The sequence below is a fragment of the Pseudonaja textilis genome, chromosome 1 (assembly GCF_049901715.1).
Source record: "Pseudonaja textilis isolate UNSWEBS1 chromosome 1, rPseTex1.2, whole genome shotgun sequence".
NCBI lineage: Eukaryota > Metazoa > Chordata > Lepidosauria > Squamata > Elapidae > Pseudonaja > Pseudonaja textilis.
The window spans coordinates 304,989,706-305,010,991 of NC_141990.1; the positions used below are offsets into that span (position 1 = coordinate 304,989,706).

The 21,286-nt window shown below is 44.4% G+C and overlaps 1 protein-coding gene across 6 annotated transcripts in view; it reads right to left on the reverse strand.

Annotated features, from left to right (window-relative positions):
- SYT16 (synaptotagmin 16) overlaps positions 1-21,286 on the reverse strand; it is a 105,691-nt gene that overhangs the window by 54,329 nt on the left and 30,076 nt on the right. The window contains exon 1 of one of the 6 annotated variants that reach the window (XM_026698636.2): positions 17,107-17,319. The exons of 4 other annotated variants lie outside the window; for them this stretch is intronic. The gene's annotated coding sequence lies outside the window, so the exon portion shown is untranslated. Of the gene's footprint in view, positions 1-17,106; positions 17,320-21,286 lie in introns of those variants that run through there. One more of the 6 variants, XM_087922327.1, reaches the window with a different exon arrangement.

A 21,286-nucleotide genomic window follows, 5' to 3' on the forward strand; every position in this document is an offset into this window, starting at 1 on the left:
TGTAATGGCCACCAGGAACACAACTTTGAATGTTAAAAACTGGAGAGTGGACTCCCTGAGAGGCTCAAAGTGGTGTTTAGTAAGGGACACAAGGACCTTATTAAGATCCTAGGTAGGGTACCGGTGAACAGTTGGGGGGCACAAATTAGTGGCTCCTCTGAGGAATGCCCTAATGCGAGGGTGGTAGGAGAGGGAACCAATGTTGTCTCAAGAGATAACAGTTGTGAGGGCTGTGACCTGTCATCTCAAAGTGTTGGGGGAAAGCCCTTTCTTCAGTCCCTCTTGGAGGAAATCCATAATCCGAGCGATGGAGGGTGAGAGTGGGTTGACTTGGGATTTATGACACCACTTGCAGAAACTATTCCAAGTGGCATCGTAGATTCGGGTAGTTGAGGGCTGCCTGGCGGCTAAGATGGTGTTAATAACCTGGTCAGAGAACTTCTCGTTTCTTAGGCGGTTCTGCTCAACCTCCAGATGGCTAGCTGGAGCCATTGGGGATCTGGATGCAGAAGGGGCCCCTGAGAAAGGGAGATCCTGTTTGGGGGATTTTCCAGGGGGCTACTGATAGGTTGCGGAGGTCCACAAACCATGGGCGCCTGGGCCAGTAGGGGGCCACCAGAAGCAGTTCCACCTTCTCGTGGATTAGTTTTTGGATGACTCTGGGAACTAGGGCTAGTGGGGGGAATGTGTATAGGAAACCCTGGGGGGCAGGGGCAGCGTAGGGCATTGTGATTCTTGGCCCCATGGGAGGGGTACCTCAAAAAAAATCTCAGGAGTTGTGTGTTGAGAGGGGATGCGAAGAGGTCCACTATCGGTTGGCCGAAAATTGTGGATGCCTCCCTGAACAGAGACGGGTGTAGGTGCCATTCTGACTGGTCCACCATGGCCCTGCTCGACCAGTCTGCTTGGGTGTTTGAAACTCCTGAGATACGCTCTGCTTTGAGGGAGAGGAGATTGCGCTCCGCCCAGCGGCAGAGGCGCTCGGCTTCTCTCATCAACTGTATGGACTGTGTGCCCCCCTGTCTGTTGATGTGAGCCTTGACGGTGATGTTGTCCGTGAGGATAAGGACATGACGTCCACGTACCTGAGGGAGGAAGCTGCGTAGGGCCAGGTGTACGGCGTGAAGTTCCAACCAGTTTATACTGCATACCCGCTCTGTCTCCGACCATCTGCCCTGTGCCGTGAGCGAGTGGATGTGAGCACCCCATCCGGATAGGCTGGCTTCTGTGGTGAGGGTGAGCCGCTGTGGCTCCTTGAAGTAATGACCCTTGTTGATGGCAGGGTTGGTCCACCAGAGGAGAGACATGAGGACCTTTGGAGTTACCCTGACCATGGATTTTGAATTGCTTCTGCCGGATCTTTGAAATGGGAGCAGGAACCACTGTAGGGATCTGGTGTGTAAACGGGCCCAGGGAACAATGGAAATGCATGAGACCATCTTACCCAATAACTTAGGCAAATCTAATAGTTACCTTTTTTGATCGCCGGATATGTTTGACAGATTCCTGGATGCTAAGGAGTCTTTCCGAGGAAAGAAAGACCTTTCCCTTAACTGTATCAATTACGGACCCCAAGTGGGTTATTCGGGTAGATGGCAACAGTTGGCTCTTTTGCCAGTTTATGAGGAACCCATGGTCTTGGAGGGCAGAGAGAGTAACTCTGGTGTCCCTCTCTGCTTGACGTCTGGAGGGGGACAGGATAAGGATGTCATCCAGGTAACTGTGGAGACGTACGGGGAGGTTCCTAAGTTGAGCCACTAGTGCCGTAAGAACCTTAGTAAAGGTTCTAGGGGCCAATGCCAACCCAAAGGGGAGGGCCACATATTGGAAGTGGTGCTGATTGTAACAGAACCTGAGGAATTTGGAATGGGAGGGCCGGATTGGGATGTGTAAATACGCTTCTGAAAGATCTATATGAGCATAAACTGGGGAGTGCTATGGAGGAGTCACGTGGAGGAGGAGGAGCGTTCCTCAATTCAAGCTCAGCCTGTGAGAGTGGAGTCTGAAGCACCTCCCACTCTGGATGCTCCGAGCAGCTCTATGGAGAATTGAACCGCAAAATTGCAGGCAAGCTGACAGGCAGCAGAAGTAGCCTGCAGTACTGCATTCCTCCTAACCACCATGCCACCACAGCCCATATGATGGATGCTGTAGTCAACAACCCTCCTTGGGAAAATCTGATTTAGGCGAAAGTCACCAATAATAGCCAAATCAAATATTCTGAAGAAAGAAGAGAGAACAATTTATTTTTCAAAGCACCTGAAGGCAAGACAAGAAGAAGTAGGATAGAAAGCTAATCAAGGAGATGCAACCTAGAAGTAAGAAAAAAATTTCCTGAGAGTGAGCACAATCAACCAGCGGGATGGCTTTTCTTCAGAAGTTGTAAGAGCTCCATCACTGGAGTATTTTAAGAAGAGACTGGACAGCCATTTGTCAGAAGTTGTGTAGGATCTTCTGCATGAGCAGGGGATTGGACTAGAATACCTCCAAGATCCTTTCCAATTCTGTAATTCTATTTCCAAGTTGCCTTTACACCTGGGTTCAATCAGTGCAATTAGACTACAACACGGCTAGTTAGTTGTCGCACTGAGTACTAAATGAATCTAAACAAAGTGGTTAGTTTACAGTTCAATATGTATAATACCAGACCATTGGATTAATTTAGTAAATGAAGGATCCTTCACAGGAGGTGGAGGACATTCTATAGTTACAGTACAAATCTTTGCACTATAACTGTAATGGGCCTTCCAGAAATACCAGAAGTGCCGAAATGGGCCCATTTTCAGCTTCCCAAGGCTGCAGAGGCTTCACCTGGGCACATTGCATTGTGGGTGCCGGCACCACAACAAAAAGGTTTGCCATCACTGCATTATAAGGGCTATATTTTCATCTCTTGAATAGCCAGAATATTGTGTCCCTATTTCTTGCAGAAGAACTATTCTTCAATAAAAGAGACTAGCCTACCCAGAATGTTTTGTTGTTGTTGTGTTCAGTTGCTAAGTCAGGTCTGACTTTTCAAGTTTGCATGGACCATAGCACACCAGCCCTGCTCCCCCAGTACTCCATTGTCTCCCATAGTTTGCTTGGCCAAATTCATGTTCTTTGTCAACTAAAAAGATACTCCTTTGGTCTTTTTAGCTGCCAGAAAAAGGGAGTAGGGGAAAACAAGGCATTCTTGAAATGCATAGATAATCACCTCGGCAGCCTGAAGTTGTTGAAACATAAGAAGGTCATTGGAGAACATGATGGATGACTCTTGGATGTGCCCCATTGGAGAAGTCACATCCAGGGGGTGGGGGAAAGACCAGGGTCAAGGGGGAAATGAATGATGTGATTTAGTATCGGCTGCACCCAGCCACGCGCCAACATGGCAATTTCTAATAAACCAATTTACTTTTTCTGAGATGCGGTTAGAGACTTTTGATTTGAATGAGGGTGGATTTGTTGGAGACCTGACATTCATTGTGTCAATGACACTGCCTAATCATCCCATTCTCTGCCACACCCTTCTCCTTTTGCCTTCAGGCTTTCCCAACTTCAAAGTATTTCCAATGAGTTATCACTTCTCATTTAGTGGCCAAAGTATTTGAGCTGCAGCATCTTCCCTTCCAAAGATCAGTCAGGGTTGATTTATTTTAGATTGACTGGTTTTATCTCTTTGCAGTCCAAGGGACTCTCAAGAATCTTCTCCAAAATACAACAAGCCTATAAACATAGCAACTGGACTGAGTGTCTTCCTAGGAAGAAGACCAGGAAGAGTTAACTCTGGAATACAGGGGAAGTCTCAGTAAGCTAAAGGGCCTCAAACCTGACCAGATTATTGGAGTGGGGGGGGCACTTGAAAGTGGTTTGGGATAGTTACACTTTTAAAGGCTGGTGACACCACAAAGATTGAGAATTCCTGAAGTAAACCATGGTTCAGTTCACCATGAGTTTTAAACAATTTATACAATTTATAAGTTTATACAATTTTTGCATTTCACTTCCCAAAATTAAAACTGAGAGAGCTGCAGGATAAGCAGAAATGTGAAAACCTGATTTTAGCAACTGTCTGAACTCCAATATCCCTTTGAACAAATTATATTTGGATGCTCTAACCCAGTCTTCTACCACCATGAGTTCAATATAAATTATTTATACAAGCAACAAATACAAACTATATTTCAATGAGATGGGAAATCTACTTATGCAGGTTACCGATTGCACAAGGGGAGATTAGTAAAGTACGGTTACCCATGAATAAACTTTACACAAGCATTAATTCAAACATATTGTGGTTAGTAGCTGGAAAAGGAAATACAATTCTATTTGTTCTCCTACCTACACCCCACCCCATATTCAAAGCAGTAAGTACAGGAATCTTGGAGAGAACTAAGAACCTTGTGGTTTGAATCATTTGAATCACGTTTCATTTGAATCATGTTTCCCAGCAAGCCTTTGGTCAATAGTGAAGGTTCCTAGGAAGATAGATCAGCCTCACTGAGAAGACCACAAGTTCTCTGCTCTTATAGTAAGCATCTTGCAGAGAGATTGCAAATCATTAAGATATGTACCAAATAGTAGAGACTTATTTTCTGCCATCTGTGATACAGATGTAGTTCTAAAATCTCTCTGCCTGCACTTATTGGGAGTTAGTAGCTTCTTTCCAATCTACTTCATCTCTTCAACTTTTTCCCCCCAGATGCTGACAACCATTTTCAAGCTTATCTCTGTAGCAGGAAACATATAAGAAACTGTTTTTGTGCAAACTCTGAAAACCTCAGAGACTTATTAAAGCAAACTGAACAGCAGGCAGCTGTTTTAACAAAATGTGGGTCACACCAGAACTGCTAAAGCCACTTCTGCTTGTTGCTACAGCAAGCCAAATTGATATGTGCACTATGAGCCATAGTTATCAGCTACAAACAGGTGGTGCTTTTATTCATGTGTGAGGCTCACACAATGTGCAAACACTCCAGAAATAAAATGTGTGTGTTTTCGCAGGACAGCAGGTCTCTACTGATTATTTCAAACAAGCTAGAGAATGAATTACTGCAACTGCTTGTATGCTGCAAGGAATAAAGCAATTGCATAACACACCCACTGTCCCAAAGGTGACCCTAATCATCAATCACCTGGAGTGGAATGGGAGGGAGTGGGTGGCTTGTCAGCCTTGAACAGAAGCAAGCAGCGGTTCAGGGGTGGGCAGGAACACTGCGGTTTCCGTCTGCAAATTTTTCAGTCTCCAAGGGCTGTGAGGACATGGCCATAGCGTGATGATATCATGATCCGTGGCCTTTTTAATGAGTCATTGTTGTAGGAATAGATATAGGAATTGCAAAAAAAAAAAAAAATGGAACTAGGGATTCAGCATCTCTGCTGTTGTTCTTCTTATTCATTCGAACCATTCTGTAAAGTGCTTGTAGAGCCTACTTCAACATCCTGAGCATTATCTTGAAATTCAGACTGTACCCGGCTGAAGAACAGTCGCTTTAGGATCCCACTCTCAAACCTTTTGGATTTTCATGTTTAGGCACTAGCATGAAATGTTACATGTTTATAACAGGCTCTGTTTCCTTTCATGAACAAATGTTATCCCATGTAGGTCTTGTTAAGATCCTTAGGCCTGGCGATTCTGTATTGAGAAAAGCCACTGAAGATCTCTAAGTACAGCCTTATCTTAGCAATAGTAGTGAATATCTGTAACTCAGATGTAGGATGAAGGTGAAGGTTCATTCTCCAAGTGTTCGGAAGCCAACCCACAAGCTGAAAGCTGTCAACTCATAAATCATTCCTTATGCCTGTTTCCGAGTTCCATAAGAAGAAGGGGTGGGGAAGGCCTGAGGAAGGAGTGTGGCAGATGAAGGTCAGAAGCACATTCCATGCTTATCTTGTGGAGATTGTAGCCTGGGCTACTGGATCTTCTGCCCACAAAAATCCTTCATTGGAGAGTGTGATTGATGATACCCAGCCCGTTGGAGAATCTGATTATGACACACCCAGGAGGGTGGGGGAAAACGGGGTCATACATGATAGTAAATTACATGTCTCAGAGTTGGCTTCATAGGGGTTAGTGCTGGACATGTTGCTCCTAATAAATCTTTTGGATTCTTTTGAAGCTTGGCTCAAGGCTCATGATTTAATTAGGGCAATTGTCGGAACTCTGACAAAAGACTCATCTCTGATGACATATGGTTGGTAGGCAACAAGTAGTTTTTATTCAACAACTCTTGAGCAGCTGGAGGTTTTAATTATTACTGTGCCAAAATCAGCCGTATAATTTCTAGGGAATGTTCTCCTGAGTGTCTGTTTTTCTCTGTTAGCCTCAAGGTGTTGGAGAGGAACTTTCGATTTTTTTTTTCCTGAGATGTTTTCAACACATTATACTTGGATGTGGGAATAGTGCTGCTGCTGGTGTTTTGATTCCACTATATAGGTAGTCCTCGACCTACGACCACAATTGTGCCCAAAATGTCCGTTGCTAAGCGAGACAATTCTTAAGTGAATTTCTTGCCACAGTTGTTAAGTAAATCACTGCAGTTGTTAAATTAGTAATCCGGTTGTTGTCTTCCACATTGACTTTGCTTGTAAGGAGGTCACAAAAATTGATCACATGACCCCAGGACACTGCAACCGTCATAAATATGAGTCAGTTGCCAAGCATCTGAATTTTGATCATGTGACCACAGGGATGCTGCAACACCCGTTAAGAATGAAAAACAGTCATAAATTGATTTTTTTTCAGTGCTGTTGTAATTTCGAATGATCAGTAAATGAACTGTTGTAAGTTGGGGACTATCTGTATATTTTTTTCTATTACTCTGCAGTCCCCTTGGCTTCCCGCAGTTTCCTAACTGAAAAAAGGCAAAAAGAGAAATTCTCTCCCTGTATCTCCTCTTCTGATTGATGGGAAGCAGAAGTCAAAAAGACTGCATAGCAATAGCAATAGCACTTAGACTTATATACCGCTTTACAGTGCTTTACAGCCTCTCTAAGCGGTTTTACAGAGTCAGCATATTGCCTCCAACAATCTGGGTCCTCATTTTACCCACCTCAGTAGGATGGAAGGCTGAGTCAACCTTGAGCCTGGTGAGATTTGAATTGCCAAATTGCAGGCAACCAGCAGTCTGCAGAAGTAGCCCTCTAACCACTATGCCACCGTGACTCAATAGGAACAGGATTGTGCAATGAAAGATGGAGCATTCACACACATCCCAGAACCTCTTGTTAGTAACATGGGCAAGAACACCAGACTCCATCTATTAGAACTTTGCCAAATGTTCTTTGCTTTAAAATTTTTTATAAAGGTTTATTATAAGATTAAAAAAAGAAAGAAAACTTTGAGAAAGTGGAGAAGTGTAGAGAAAAAGAAAGAAAAGGAAGACATCTGACTTTTTTCAGCGCGGTAAAGTTCAAAAAGATTATAATTTTCTGCTTTACATTTCTAAAGATTTCAAGCCATTTCTTGAAATACAAAATCAATAAAACCTTAACTTGGAGTTTCAATTTTTTTTCCAGTTTCAAGCAAAAAGTCCAGAAGCAGTTTCCAAGTAGAAACAGGAGTAGATAGGTTTTTCTCTTTAATTAAAACAGTTTTGTCATCTCTGCCAACTCCATTGCCCTTAACTTCCATTATTCTAGTGTGAGAATTAATGTATCTAACGTTCTTTGCTTTTGAAACAAAGTTGAAAAGCAGTTTTTAAAATTAGATCAAATGGGAATTGGTAGCAAGCAAACAGGACAATTTCTCCCCAGAGCACTAGCTTTAATCTAGTATATACTGTGGCTTGTTTTTAATTTATGTCTTATAGTTTCCCCCCAATTCTTCATTATCTATATCTATATAACCTTGATGTCGAACCTGTGGCATGCAGAGCCATTTGTGTGGGCACACGAGCCTCAGGCAAACTCACCTCAATACCGGAAGTAACGAAATGGGCCCATTTTCGGCCTCCAGAGGCTGTAGAGGCTTCCCTTCAGTCTCTGGGAGGCCAAAGAAGGCCTCAAACTGGCCAAAAATCAGCTGGAAGGTGCACGCATGCACAGTGCAGGTAAGGGGGCAGGGAGATTGTGCACACATGCGAAAGGGGCAGGGGCCCCCACACACACATTGCCTTCTGGGTGCTGGCATGTGAGCACACGAGTGTGAGCATGCACGCAATTTTCAGCACAGGAGCCCCAAAAGGTTAGCCACCACTGCTATATATGAATATAAGAAACAAGGAGCACAAAGAAAATCAGATGCAGGAACCAAAATAGGGTGTGTCAACAGATCTGAAATATCAAATAACTAATATAATAGCAATAGCACTTAGACTTATATACCACTTCACAGTGCTTTATAGGCCCTCTCTAAGGGGTTTACAGAGTCATCATATTGCTCCCAACAATCTGGGTCCTTAGTTTACCCACCTCGGAAGGATGGAAGGCTGAATCAACCTCAAGCTTGCTGAGATTTGAACTGCAAAATTGCAGGCAGCTGGCTGCAGCAGAAGTAGCTTGCAGTACTGCACTCTAACCACTGCACCAGCAAGGCTCATCTAATATATCCTCAGGAGAATTCTGTATCATATGCCTCTCTCTGGGGAGGATGGGCAGTGAAGAAGTATGAAATATAAAGGAAGAAATAAGTTATTTCACATTCATTTTCAAGTCAAAATCCACAAGTCTAATTGTGGAGTTTAAATAGTATTATTCAAATAATTAACCACTAGATAATGAATTCCACTACTACCATAAATTGTATCCCAAGTATGAGCTGTAGAATTCAAATTTTCAGTGTGGCTTGTGGCACAATTCTATGTACAAGACAATGTTCCAAAAACAGTTTCCAATTTAAATGAAATGCTGCACTCAAATTTTGAAAGCTTTTAAGTGATAATGCCTTGCTAATAATGCCTTTATAATGCCTTGTTAAGAGGGGTGGGCTGCTGGGGGCTCACAGGGGCTTGGGCAATCCCCTAGCTAAGACTCTGCAGGGCTCGGTGAGCCCCCAAATTCCACTCCTGGATGGCCCCACTCTACCCCAGCTGGTGGCCGGAGCCCCAGTGCAGGAGCAAAGCTGCCCTGTATCTGCCTTCGTGCCATGTTTGTGCATAAGGCGGCCTTTGCTTCCCACTGCTTCAGGCTGGAACTCACACCTACCACACTCAGCTGAAGAGCTGTGCGGGGGGACAGAGCAAAGCAATGGCTGGGTCCTTAGCACAGAAGCGAAACAGTCCTGTACTTGCCTTCATGCCACATTTGCACTCAAGGGAGCCCTCACCTCCCGCCGCACAAGGGGGGAGGAGAGACGAGAGAGAGAGAGAGAGAGAGAGAGAGAGAGAGGAATTCTCCCCTTTTCTCTCTCTCATCTATCTTTTGTGTGCACATGCACACATACAAGGAGGATACCCTCCTGGGCCGGGATCATGGCGGTGGCAACAGCGACTCCTCTTCCCACTGCTGTCACTGCACGATCACATGAGTAGCCGGCTGCACTGCGCAGGAGAGCCAGTGCTCTTCCCTCATTGCATTCGGCGGTGGCAGCAGCTGCTCCTCCTTTCTGAGCCGACACGAAGGGGACCACAGCTGCTCCTCATTCCTGAGCTGACACAAAGAGGACCGTGCCTGGCGCCCAGCTGCGCATGAAGGACGCAGAATTGCAAAAAGCAAATGCACTGCCCGCGACCGGCTGCTTTCTGCAACGCCGTTTCCCTCGCAGGCAGCTCAGCACCAGCCATGGTCCCCTTCATGTTGGCTCAAGTGAGAGAGAGAGAAATGAATAAATGATGGAGGGAGAGAATGAGAGAGAGGAAAGAGAAACAAATGAGAGAGAGAAGGGGAAAGGAAGGAAGGAAGAAAAAGAAGAGAGGGAGAGGGGATGGAAAAAGAGAGAAAAAAAGAAATGAGATGGAGAGAGGGGGAGAGAGGGAGGGAGAGAGACCCATTTCCCACAGAAAACACCAGGAGCAATAAAACCTGGGTTGGTGTGGCTGGGAGGGTCATGTGACTGGGTGGGAGTGGCATTGAGTTGGCCACTTCCACCAGCCACATGACCACCCAGCCACACCTATCCAGGCAATCATTAGGGCAGAGAGCCCCTTGCTAAAAAATCTGAAGCCCACCCCTGCTTGTTAAGACCAGACTTGGAGTACTATATCCTGTTTTGGTTGCCATGATATAAAAAAGATGTTGAGAAAGTATGCAGAGAAGAATAACAAAGTTTATTTGGAGCAGTGGTGAGCTTCAAAAAAATTAGCTACTGATTCTCTGCCTGGTTGCTGGGTGGGTGTGGCCTACTTGGACTCCTAAACCATGGTGGGGGGGTGTTTCGCTCTCCCTGAGCTCCAGAGGCTTTCCTTGAGTCTTCAGGTGGGCAAAAATGGCTTCCCCAGGCTCTGAAGGAAAAGGACCTTCTGGCCTTCTGGAACTTCCGAGAGGCCTGTTTTTCACCCTTCCTGGGCTCCTGGGGCTTTCCTTGAGCCTCCAGGAGCAAGGAAATGGCCTCCCTGGGCTCCAGAGGCCGGAAATGGGCCCATTTCTGACTTTCTGTAGCTTCCGGGAGGACTGTTTTTTGCCCTCTCTGAGCCTCTGTGCGGACCCTGCACTTACCTGGGGTCTAAAACAGGCCACATGGAGATTTCTGGGAGGGGATGGTGGGTGGGGCCAGCCAGTCGGTGCAACTTCCAGTTCGGTGAACCAGAAGTAAAATTAAATGAAAATTTGCCCGAATTAGTGTGAACCAGTAGCAGCCCACCCGATTTGGAGGCTAAAACATGTGAAGAACAGTTGCAGGAATTGGGGTATGTCTAATTTAATGAAAAGAAGAACTAGGGGTGATATGATAGCAGTTTCCAATATGTAAGGGACTGTCACAAAGAAGAGGGGTCAGCCTATTTTCCAAAACAGGACAAGAAGCAATGGATGGAAACTAATCAAGAAGAGAACCAACCTAGAACTAAGGAGAAATTTCCTGGCAGAATTATCAGTGGAATGACTTTCTCCAGAAGTTGTGAATACACCAACACTGGAATTCTTTAACAAGAGACTGGACAACCATTTGTCAGAAATGATATAGGGTTCCCTGCCTGAGCAAGGGGTTGGACTAGAAGACCCCCAAGGTCCCTTCAACTCTTATTCTATTAGTTTGTTAATCTGATAAAGGGACATATTTTATTACAATTTATCTCTTCTGTATTTTGTTGTAAGCTGTCTCTCAAGTGCTATTTTCGGTGGAAACTTAGGATTTAAATCTATTGAATAAACAGCTGCAAGTTTTACATGTCCTTTCCCTCCTTTTCTTTTATGGTTTCTAGATCACAAACCGGAAAACAGTAATTAAACTTGCGTATTATTATTTCTGATCTATTTCCATGGACGACAGAATAAAAAGTCTTCCGTCTAGAAGCAACTTACTGCAGGGGAATTAATTATTAGGCAAATATAAAATATGGAGTAGAGATGGTTTTTTGTAGAAAAGGACAGATCAGAAACTGCAAACCAATGAAATGAAAATTGTAAAAAAAAAAAAGATTACGGCATACGTTTCTCTCTTGCTGAGGCCAGAAAAACAGGAAGATGCATTTAAATATCTGTTTTACAGTCCAAATGTTTCTCTCTCCTACAACATTGGCCATGTTCATAAATATGCAGAGACCTCTAATCTTCAGTATTGATTTCATGCGTAAGATGAAGGAAGATACTAGAAAAACTCATGCCAATTTGTTAAGTTGTGCCTATCATGAAGATTCCACTGGGATTCTGAACAGGATTACAGGAGTTATATAACCTTCTTTTCTCTCCTATACTTTCTATGCTAAACAAGTAGCTGAAATACTGTTAAAAAGAAAACAAAAGTTACCAACTGCTGTAGGAACATTGGTTCATATAGTATTTACCAACTTTCCTAAAGCAAAAATCAGATGAACAGCATCTTGGAATAGTTTCAACCACTGTCTTATCATGCTATGTGAGCTGTTAGAATAGGTTTCTCCCCGCCCTCTTTTTTGTGTGTATGTGCCTTCAATTCAGTATTTTTATTTATTTATTTTATTTGTTAAATGTAGTTACCAAGAAGAATTCCCAAATTAAATTCTGCATCCAAATACAGATAGGTTTTTAACTGATGGGCATATTTTATCGCAACTGTTATTTCTTCCATATTTTGTCATAATGGGTTGACTCTTGGCAACTGCCTGGACTAAACCCTGCAATTTTCTTGCCAACTTTTATTTTTTTCCAATAGCTTGCCATTGACTACTTGGTCCTTGGGCCAAGAAACAATGCCTGGCCCAGAATCACCCAGCTGAGGCAGGAATAGAACTCAACAATTTTCCAGGTTCTGGGCTGATGCCTTATTCACCATACGAAATTGGCTCTCTATATTAAGCTATAGTAATTTATTTCTTTGAACACCACACAGCATTTGCATGTTTTAAATCAAGGTTTAGAAATAAGCAGCCCCTTGCCAGAACTCTTCTAATGTCGGAAAGCCTGTTGAATTATAAATTACTCTAACAACTTTAACAATCTCTGGATTCTGGATAGCTTTTATTTTTACTGTATTTTTTTTCTCCTTTTTTTCTGTGTTAACTGTAAACATCACATTGGGAAAAAACACAGAATGATAGAGATGCTTCAGCTGCCTCAGGTTTATTATGGAGGATGAATGCTTAGCACCCACCACTGTCCATTAACTACAACGTTTTCCATTTACTCACACATTATATTCAGTTGGGTTTAAATTGGACCCTGAGTTCCATCGTTGCTTCCTGCCAATATGAACAATCGCTTGTTTTATTTTGCACACATTTGGGCTCTAGGAAGTGACAGCTGCCTTTTATATCCAATGGCCTTTTGCTCTCTTTATAGAACCTCTCACATATACACACAGAGGGAGAGAGAACCGGAGTGAGATATGTAACACACATAGCACTCGGCTAACTGACTTTAACACTGTGCATCTGCCAAAACAGGCTCAAGTCCACAAAAGCTTATGTCACAATAAATAAATCTGTTTAGCCTTTCAAAGTATCACAAGATCTTGGTTGTGTTTGCTGCAAGAGCATAAAGCAGATATAGCGGGAAAGGGGGGAAATGAGTCGTTCCATTCATCTGAAAACTGATTTTTCCCCCTCCCCTACAGATACACTCCCCTGATGAACTCTCAGATCCCTCTTGGGCCATCCATGCATTTTGCTCCTTCTCAAAATTAACATTGTGAGGTACATCCTGGCAGGCAGCCAACTTCAACATCCATCTGGAACGTTTCTAAAAAAAAAAATTTCCCTCAAAGTGGGTGCAATATCTTTGTTCCTATGGCAACATACTGATGAAATATTTTGACTTAATGAAAATTATGTATATCATTGCTAGGAAGCTTCCGCATAGCTGCCATCTGCTCAAGTAAAATAGCCCTTACCATTCTCCTGAGATATCTATAGAATCCAGACAGGTCCTTAATCTGCAGTTTGGAGTAATAGCTGCTCTCTGCTTTCGCTACAAAGAAATAAATTCCAGAAAGCAATTCTCTAGCTTAGAAGAGAATTAACCACTTATATGATGCTTGGAATTTCAAAGACCAGACTTTCATGGTTAGTTCAATAAATAGTGGTAATAGATTTTGAATCCAAAATAAACAATCCAAAATCTACACTGAACTGGTACATCAACTGAAAATTTACAAAGGAGCATGCAAGCTTTTAAGTGTCCAAAATCCCATAATTAATTTGTGGGATCTAGCTGAAGGCTTTAAGAAGTATTTGAATAACTTCATAAAGGTCAAGTATTCTGAAGGGTGATTAATGTTAATGTTTCCTCTGTGATGGGGAAAACTGGTATTTTGTCTCCAAATACCAGTTGTAGTTCCTCATTCTTTCTGGTGAATATAAAGTACTAGCTGGATACCTGTGCTTCAATACAAAACTATGTGATCGGGCTTAGTTGTGGGGGAGGAAAATAAGGAGAAAAAATCCATTGGTATTCATCTGGCTAGCTCCTGTCAGTGTGTGAGAGTTGAGGGCTGTTTGGAAACTGAAGCAGTATTTGCTGTGTGAGCAAGGAGATAGCAAGGAGGCTGGGCGTGGCTTAGATCAACTGTTCTGTAGTAAAGCTGCTTGCTGCTGTGAAACTGAAACTGAAACTCCTCTCCTCTGCTTGTGTTTTGCATTTGGAGATTTCTTTTCAGGTGGGGAGGGGGAGTAGAACTCCTTAGCATCAGAGCGTATTAATAATAATATACAAAATACTAATTATCTGATGGTCATTTCAAAAAATCCTTTCTTAGCACCTAGAAGCCAAGAGGAACATATGTGCCAAATTTCAAGTTTGTAGGCTTTATTGTTCTGGAGATTTTGTGATGATGCGTGAGTGGTATTTCACTTTTATATATATAGATTACAGTTCTGATCAATTTTACAATTTGCAACAATCTAGGCCAGTCCTATGTTGGTTTTCTTCTCATGCCTCCTATTTTCTGAGTGCATTTACTGATTCAGTCCACAAAGGACTGATCAGCTTGATCTGAAAACTATTTCATCTCTTGCAATCCATATTTTGCCTTCTTAAAAGTCTATATATTTTTCCATCTATTGCATGCTAAAGACCGCAATTTCTGCATGCTTCCAGAACAACTCCTCTTTACGGGATGGCCTGCTTTGAGTGAGCCTAAGTATTCCATCTTTGATCCATTCACACAAGTACATAGCACAAGAGGTCTACGTTGGGATATAAATTTGATGTGTGCGCTTATTATATGAGAAAAGCTATAAATTAATATGCTAATTGGATAATAATAGTTTTGAGCAAGAAACTTAATGCAGATGTGGAATCTTTCTTTGGTCTTTTTCTACGTCTGTAGTTTAAAAAACAACTTTTCATACATTTTGATTCCCAACGTAACTTTCAAAATAGAAATAGACAAATATACACAGTAATGCACTGAATGTTAAAATTATGTAGCTTTGGATCATTTCCCTCAAGAAATAAGAACGAGTATAATCTTTTTGACTCGTTTTTTTTTACGTTGGCTTATCTGCAATTAGTAAACTGACTTGAAAGAAATAAGCAACTATAGCTGGGCTTATTTACAACGCCGTTCTTCTATTAGACAACAAAATGTCCTCTAAAACAGGCGTCTCCAACCGTGGCAATTTTAAGACTTGTGGACTTCAACTCCCAGAATTACAGAAGTTGACATCCTCAAGTCTTAAAGTTGCCAAGGTTGGAGGCCCCTGCTCTAAAATATTGCAGTTTTTCATCTCCATTCAATCAACTTGCAATCACACAAGTTGGTCTGCAGATTGAGCCAAATGCTACTCCAGGTGATATAAGTCTAAACCTTTCCTCTAAGGTTATGTGTGTTTCCTTGGCAACCCACCAGACCTCCATAACTCCAGGGAGCTACAATGGGTTGCCAACGAGAGTCTGATATTTAATCAACCCTCTATTTTTAACAGTTATGCAGCTTCCATGTGCAGGCCACATGCCCAGATGAAATGGGGCATCTTGCAGATCTTGTTTCCCCTTGACCTACAATTATTTATGTCTCCCTTCAGGACACATGCTTAATCAACGGTGACATAAAACAAAGTAGGCCAACATGTACTTAACACTTGCACTCCAGGCACTCTTTCTGTTCTCTGGATTTTGATTTGTTTTGTTTTGGCAAGGACTGCACACTGATTACAAGAGTTATTTTGGGAGAAGCAGGTAGGGAAAATAACACAATTATTTATATGCACTCTCATAGATTTTGCACCTCTTTAATTTTAAAGCTTTCTATCAAAACCTACCCCTAGCATTGTTTTTTTTAAGTCTTAGTAGATCCCAGTCCATTGTTCAATGTGCCAAACCTATTGCTTGCAGTTCTGTGAAGTTAGGCAAAATTAAAAACATAGTAGATACAGATTAACAGAGTTGGAAGGGACCTTGTAGGTTATCTAGTCCAACCCCCCACCCAAGCAGACCCTATAGCATTTCTGATAGATGACAGTCCAGTCTCTTCTTGAAAGCTTTCAGTGATGAAGCTCCCATAACTTCTGAAGGCAAGCTGCTCCATTGGTTGAATGCTCTGCCAAAAAATTTCTCCTTATTTCCAGGTTGAATCTCTGCTTATTCCGTTTCCATCCATTATACCTAGTATGGCCTTCGAGTGCTTTGGAGAATAGCTTGACCTCCTCCTCTCTGTGGCAGCCCTTCAAATATTGGAACACTGCTATTATGTCTCCCCTGGTCCTTCTCTTCATTAGACTAGCCAGGCCCAGGCCCTGCAACCATTCATCGTATGTTTAAGCCTCCTGTCCTCTAATCATCTTGGTTGCTCTTCTCTGCACTCTTTCTAGAGTCTATTAGAAGTGGAGCCTTGAAAAACTTTGACACAGAGTTCAGCAAGGCTCTATTCCAATACTGTTATCCCTCTTTTTAAGATAGGTGAACACCAAATTTCACAAACAAAATGTTTGTTTTGGTTTAGAAGAGGGATATCCAACTGGAAACTTTAAGACTTGTGGACTTCAACTACACAAAAACATATACTATGGTCCAGTATGACCTGGGCCTCCTTGGCACGCATTGCATGAAACTGCTACACCTTTCTCATATAAAAATGTTTTCTATCACTGCTTCTCAAATTTAGTGCAGAAAGCATAAGGAGGAAAGGTCCCAACCGAGAGAGAATTTGAATTGATGTCTGACCAAATGAGAGAACAAACTGAGGAGAACAGGGAAAGGATATAGAAATTAAATTGACACATTAGCTGGAAAAAAAAGGTATCCAGGGGATTAATGGTTTCCCTCCATCTTTTTTCTCCCTGAAGGAAAATGTTCTAATAGTGAAAAAGCTAATGAAGTTAGAAGAAGACCAATGTGATATTTCAAAGCAAAAAAGCCAGACATGCTGGGGTTTTTTTTCCTTTATCAGATAATAAGTGAAAAGCCTGGAGCTGCAATAGACCCTGGGAATCAAAAGAACCATGCTTATCTACACTAATAACACAGATTCTACTGCAAGTCTTTGAATATCATCTAATACAAAGTACGAAACATTCTTGTCAAATGTTTTGTTTGCAAAATAAATCACAAAACAAGGATATCAGGGTAGGAAAACCAACTTTAGACCAAAGAATCATATAGACAACAACAGCTTACCTGATTTCCCTTATGCCCCATAGGAAAGTTAAGCTTCAAACTCCAAACTTTAATTAATACAGATGTTTCACTTTATCATCCCAGCGCTGATTGTGTGATTAAGGAAACTTTTATTGGATTATAAGTTCAGGTTTCCATGATCGATTCGCACCTGTGAGATATTTTGGAGTTCTTTGCAAACCTTGAATGGCAAAGTTTAGAACTGGGAGTGGTGATTTATTCAGAAGAAGGAGGAAGCTTCTGGGTCTATAAACATATGACAAACAGCCAAGGAATGTTAGCCAGACGGACAGCAGCAAAACTGGCCTAACATGTTTCTCCATTACGAGATAGCTGTTTATAATAGCCCTAATCCAAGTAACAAAGTGTTTTGGAAGAACACTGTTGGCCAAATTATTACCTATTTCTGTACTAGAGGGATTATTTTTGCTGACAAAATCTGCCCAGGGGAAAGAACTGTAAATTATTGTTTACTAAAGTCTTCCACAGCAGCAGTATAATTTTCCTCCTTGCTTAGATTCAAGATACTAGCAGTCACCAGAAATATGCTTCAGCCACCAAAGAGACATCTCCTTCCTATAGCTAAAGTTCAATGTTTACAATAGAAAAGGTAAAACGAAAGGCTTTCCCTTGCAAATATAATTGTCCAGACCTTCACCAATCATTACTTCACCCAAAAGCTGTATTATTTCTTACTTCTGAGGTTCTAAGGCCAAGGAACTGCACACACTTTCAGTGCATTATTACACACCTGGGACAATGTGTTCAAAAAGAAATGACAAGGTATTTATCATCGGATCATCGATTTGCCATGCAGAAGAAAAAGTACAAGGCTAAATTACTTTAGCAAAGATTTAGTTCCTTTTTCCTCCCACAAGCATCACTTTCAAAAGACATCTGGTGTATCTATATTTAACAGAGAACCTGGGAGGGGGGGACTTACAATATTTCAGAAGAGACTTTACCTCTCTTCCAAATCTTTCTTAGTTACAAAATTATTCTGGGTGGGGCAATTTAGAAACAAGGCTCACTGTTCAGGTTCAAGATGGCTGAAAGATAGAAATGTGTGAATTCCAGAAGCCCCAGTGCCATTCAGAATGCCAAAACCAGACAAGACCAATATTAAACCAAGACGTGCATGCTATCGCACTCTTTAGGGGTGGGCTTCAAAAATTTCAGCAACGGGTTTGCTGCCTGGTTGCTGAGTGAGCGTGGGCATGCTGGACGTGGCCTAGTCGGCCTCCTGCACCACTGGGGGGGGAGTAGAGAAGTATAATATTTTGAACATAAAATGTGCATTTATGAACACAAAACATCTAAGTAGCAAGTAAAATCCTGAAGTCCAAATCTGCCTCCGATCAATGTGGTTAAAAGACCTGAAATTTACATTGTCTTATAATTTAAAAGAAAACTTTTCAAAAATGGCTGGTGTATAAAGGTACTTCTAGACACTGTTGAAAAGGGGCGTTGGTTCTTACCTGATACGCTTCTTTTCGTAGAGCTGTAGAGAGTGTCCAGGTTGGGAGGAGCTCCAGTCTCGGCTCTCACAGGCTGAGCTTGAGATTGAGGAACGCCCCCTCACCATCACGTGGTCCTCTGGGCGCTCCCCAGTTTTGCGAAGACGAGAAGAAAGGTCCTGTTCTCATCATACTCAAACAAAAAAATATTAGTTTGCTCGGTCGAACAGCAAGGTTCCCCACCAGACGGCCTATGGGTGGGGCTGGACACTCTCTACAGCTCTACAAAAAGAAGCGTATCAGGTAAGAACCAACGCCCCTTTTCCATAGAGCTGTCTCGAGTGTCCAGGTTGGGACATACCAAAGCTTGGCTAGTCCTGCGGGCGGGCTCCCGTCTGGGATGGAACCTCTCTTGGGACCCCGATGACCCGTTGGAGGGCCCACCCGGCAGGAGAACCCCTCGGAGGTTGTAATGCCTCAACGAGAAGGCCTAATGAAGGAGATGGGGCTGTCTAGATGACAGCCCTGCAGGTGACGCCGATAGAGGCCCACTGGGGCCGTGGGGCAAGGAGACCGCACTTCTAGCGGTGTAGACTGTGGTGCCCATGGAGGGGGCCTAGGCGTGGTAGGACTCAGGATGAGAGCCGCAAGAGCCTGACTAAGAGGGACTGCCATGTCCGAGTTCCAGCGGATGAGGGGCCACAAGGAAGACCCGGTCGGAGAGAGAGAGAGGCCCTGTGGGGGAACCTCATGGAGGGTTCCGGGGGGAGACTAGGTAGAGCGGCCAGAACCTTGTTAGGGACCCGGGTCGAAGGAGCCTGGGCAGGGGCGAGGATGGGGAGCTCCCCTGGGGAAGACCTAACCGGGGTTGAGGGGAGGCACCCTCAATGACCGGAGAGCCACCGTTGCGAGGATAGCGATATGGTGCCCTAGGGTATTATGAGATAGACCCTTGTTGAGGACCCCCCTGAGAGAACTCTAGATCAGAGTGATGGAGGGGAGGCGTGAAGGGGCCCTAAAATCCAAGGGCCGAGGGGACCCGGCAATGGACTACCTCCATGACCCAGGAGAGGAGGAGGGGCCCCTCTGCTAGGATCAGGGTCGCCCCGGAGAACCAAATTGCATGGACGTAGAGAGTTCCCGAAACTGTGGCCTGTCCTGGTGGGGGCCAGGTTCGGTTCCGCCCAACGGCGAGGCGGTCGGCCTTGCTCAAGATGCCCAGCTGGCCGAGGGCCGCCTTGGCTGGGAATAAGGGTTGTAGTGAGGACCGGAGCGAGAGATCCGTGTACCTGGATTATGAGGCTGTGAAGACCGGGAGCACAGGGAGGAACCCCAGCTAACATGGGATGGGGGTAGATGTGTTGCCAGCCAGTTGCCCTGGGGCAAGGTGAGGAGGGCAAGAGTGCTCCGGGCTAGGAGCCTGCGTCTGGCAGGGGCTAAGTGTCAGAGTAGAGACTGACTAGGTGAGAAGCCGAAAGGGGATTGGCTTTCTCGCTCTCCTTCTTCTCGTTTTTGTACTTTTTGGGGGGAGGGCAGCCACCTGGGGGCGACTGCATTATCGGGAACGACGGAACGAGCCTCTCCCGGATCCCCGGGAGGGCTTCCTGGAAGAGGTACCTCCGGACCTGTCCGGTTCCGAACAGTAGGGAGGCCTGTAGGGAGAGGATTGGTAGTACCTGGAGAAGGAGGAGGAACGGGAAGAACCTTGGCGAGAAGAGGGAGAGGAACCTCTGAAGTCAGACCTCCTAGAAAGGGAAGGGAGGTACTTGCGTTTGTTACGGGTCTCGGCCAGGAATGGATCGAGAACCGGTCCAAATAGCTTCCCCCCAGAGATGGGGGCTGATGTTAGCTTAGCCTTGTTTTTTACGTCCGCTTGCCAGTGGCGGAGCCAGAGTAGGCGACGGGCAGTGACCTGGGACGAAATGGCCCTGGTGGAGAATTTTGCAGCCTGGAAGGTGGCGTCTGCCGAGAACTCGGCCGCGGCCAGAATCTTAGCAATGTCCTGGTGCACTCTGAGATTAGCTGCGGGGACATGCTGCTAGAGCTGCTGGAGCCACTTGATGGAAGATCTGGTGAAAAATGACGCGGCAGTGGAAGCCCTGACTGCCCAGGCGTCAGAGAGGTGAGCACGGCGCAGGGCCAGTTCAGCTCGTTTGTCCTCAGGCTGGAGAGCCTCGAGTGACTCGCTGGGAGTTGAGCGGGAAGCCAGACCTACTACGGGCTCGTCCACAGGGGGGGATCGAGCAAGGTAGAGAACTGCGGTTCAAGATTGAAAAACCGCTTGTCCTGGGCGTTGGGGGGGGGAGGGGGCCCCGAGGAGGCTAGCTGCCTTGAGACCATGTCAGAGAATATGGGTGGGACAGGAATCACTTCGGTTTCCACCACAGGCTGGGAGAAAATAGAGTCGGGAGGAACCCCTGACGCCACTGGATTGGGTGGGGGGGGAGGATTCAGGCCCGAGGTATTCCTGGCCTTGAACAGGAGGGACCTAAATAGGTGCGGTTTAAAAAGCCCCAAAAACGCGGGCTGGCCTGGAGAGAGGCCCTCGTCCTCCGACATGTCCCCTTCTAGGGGGCCTGCTCCCGAGAAGAGCTCACTGTCTATGAGAGACCCCAATTCGAGGTCCTCCTCGTCCCCAAAGAGGGTAGGGTCCCCGGGTTCCTGGGCCTCCATCTCCTCCATCTCCAAGGGTAAGGTCAAGTCCCCGTGGGGAGGTACCTGAC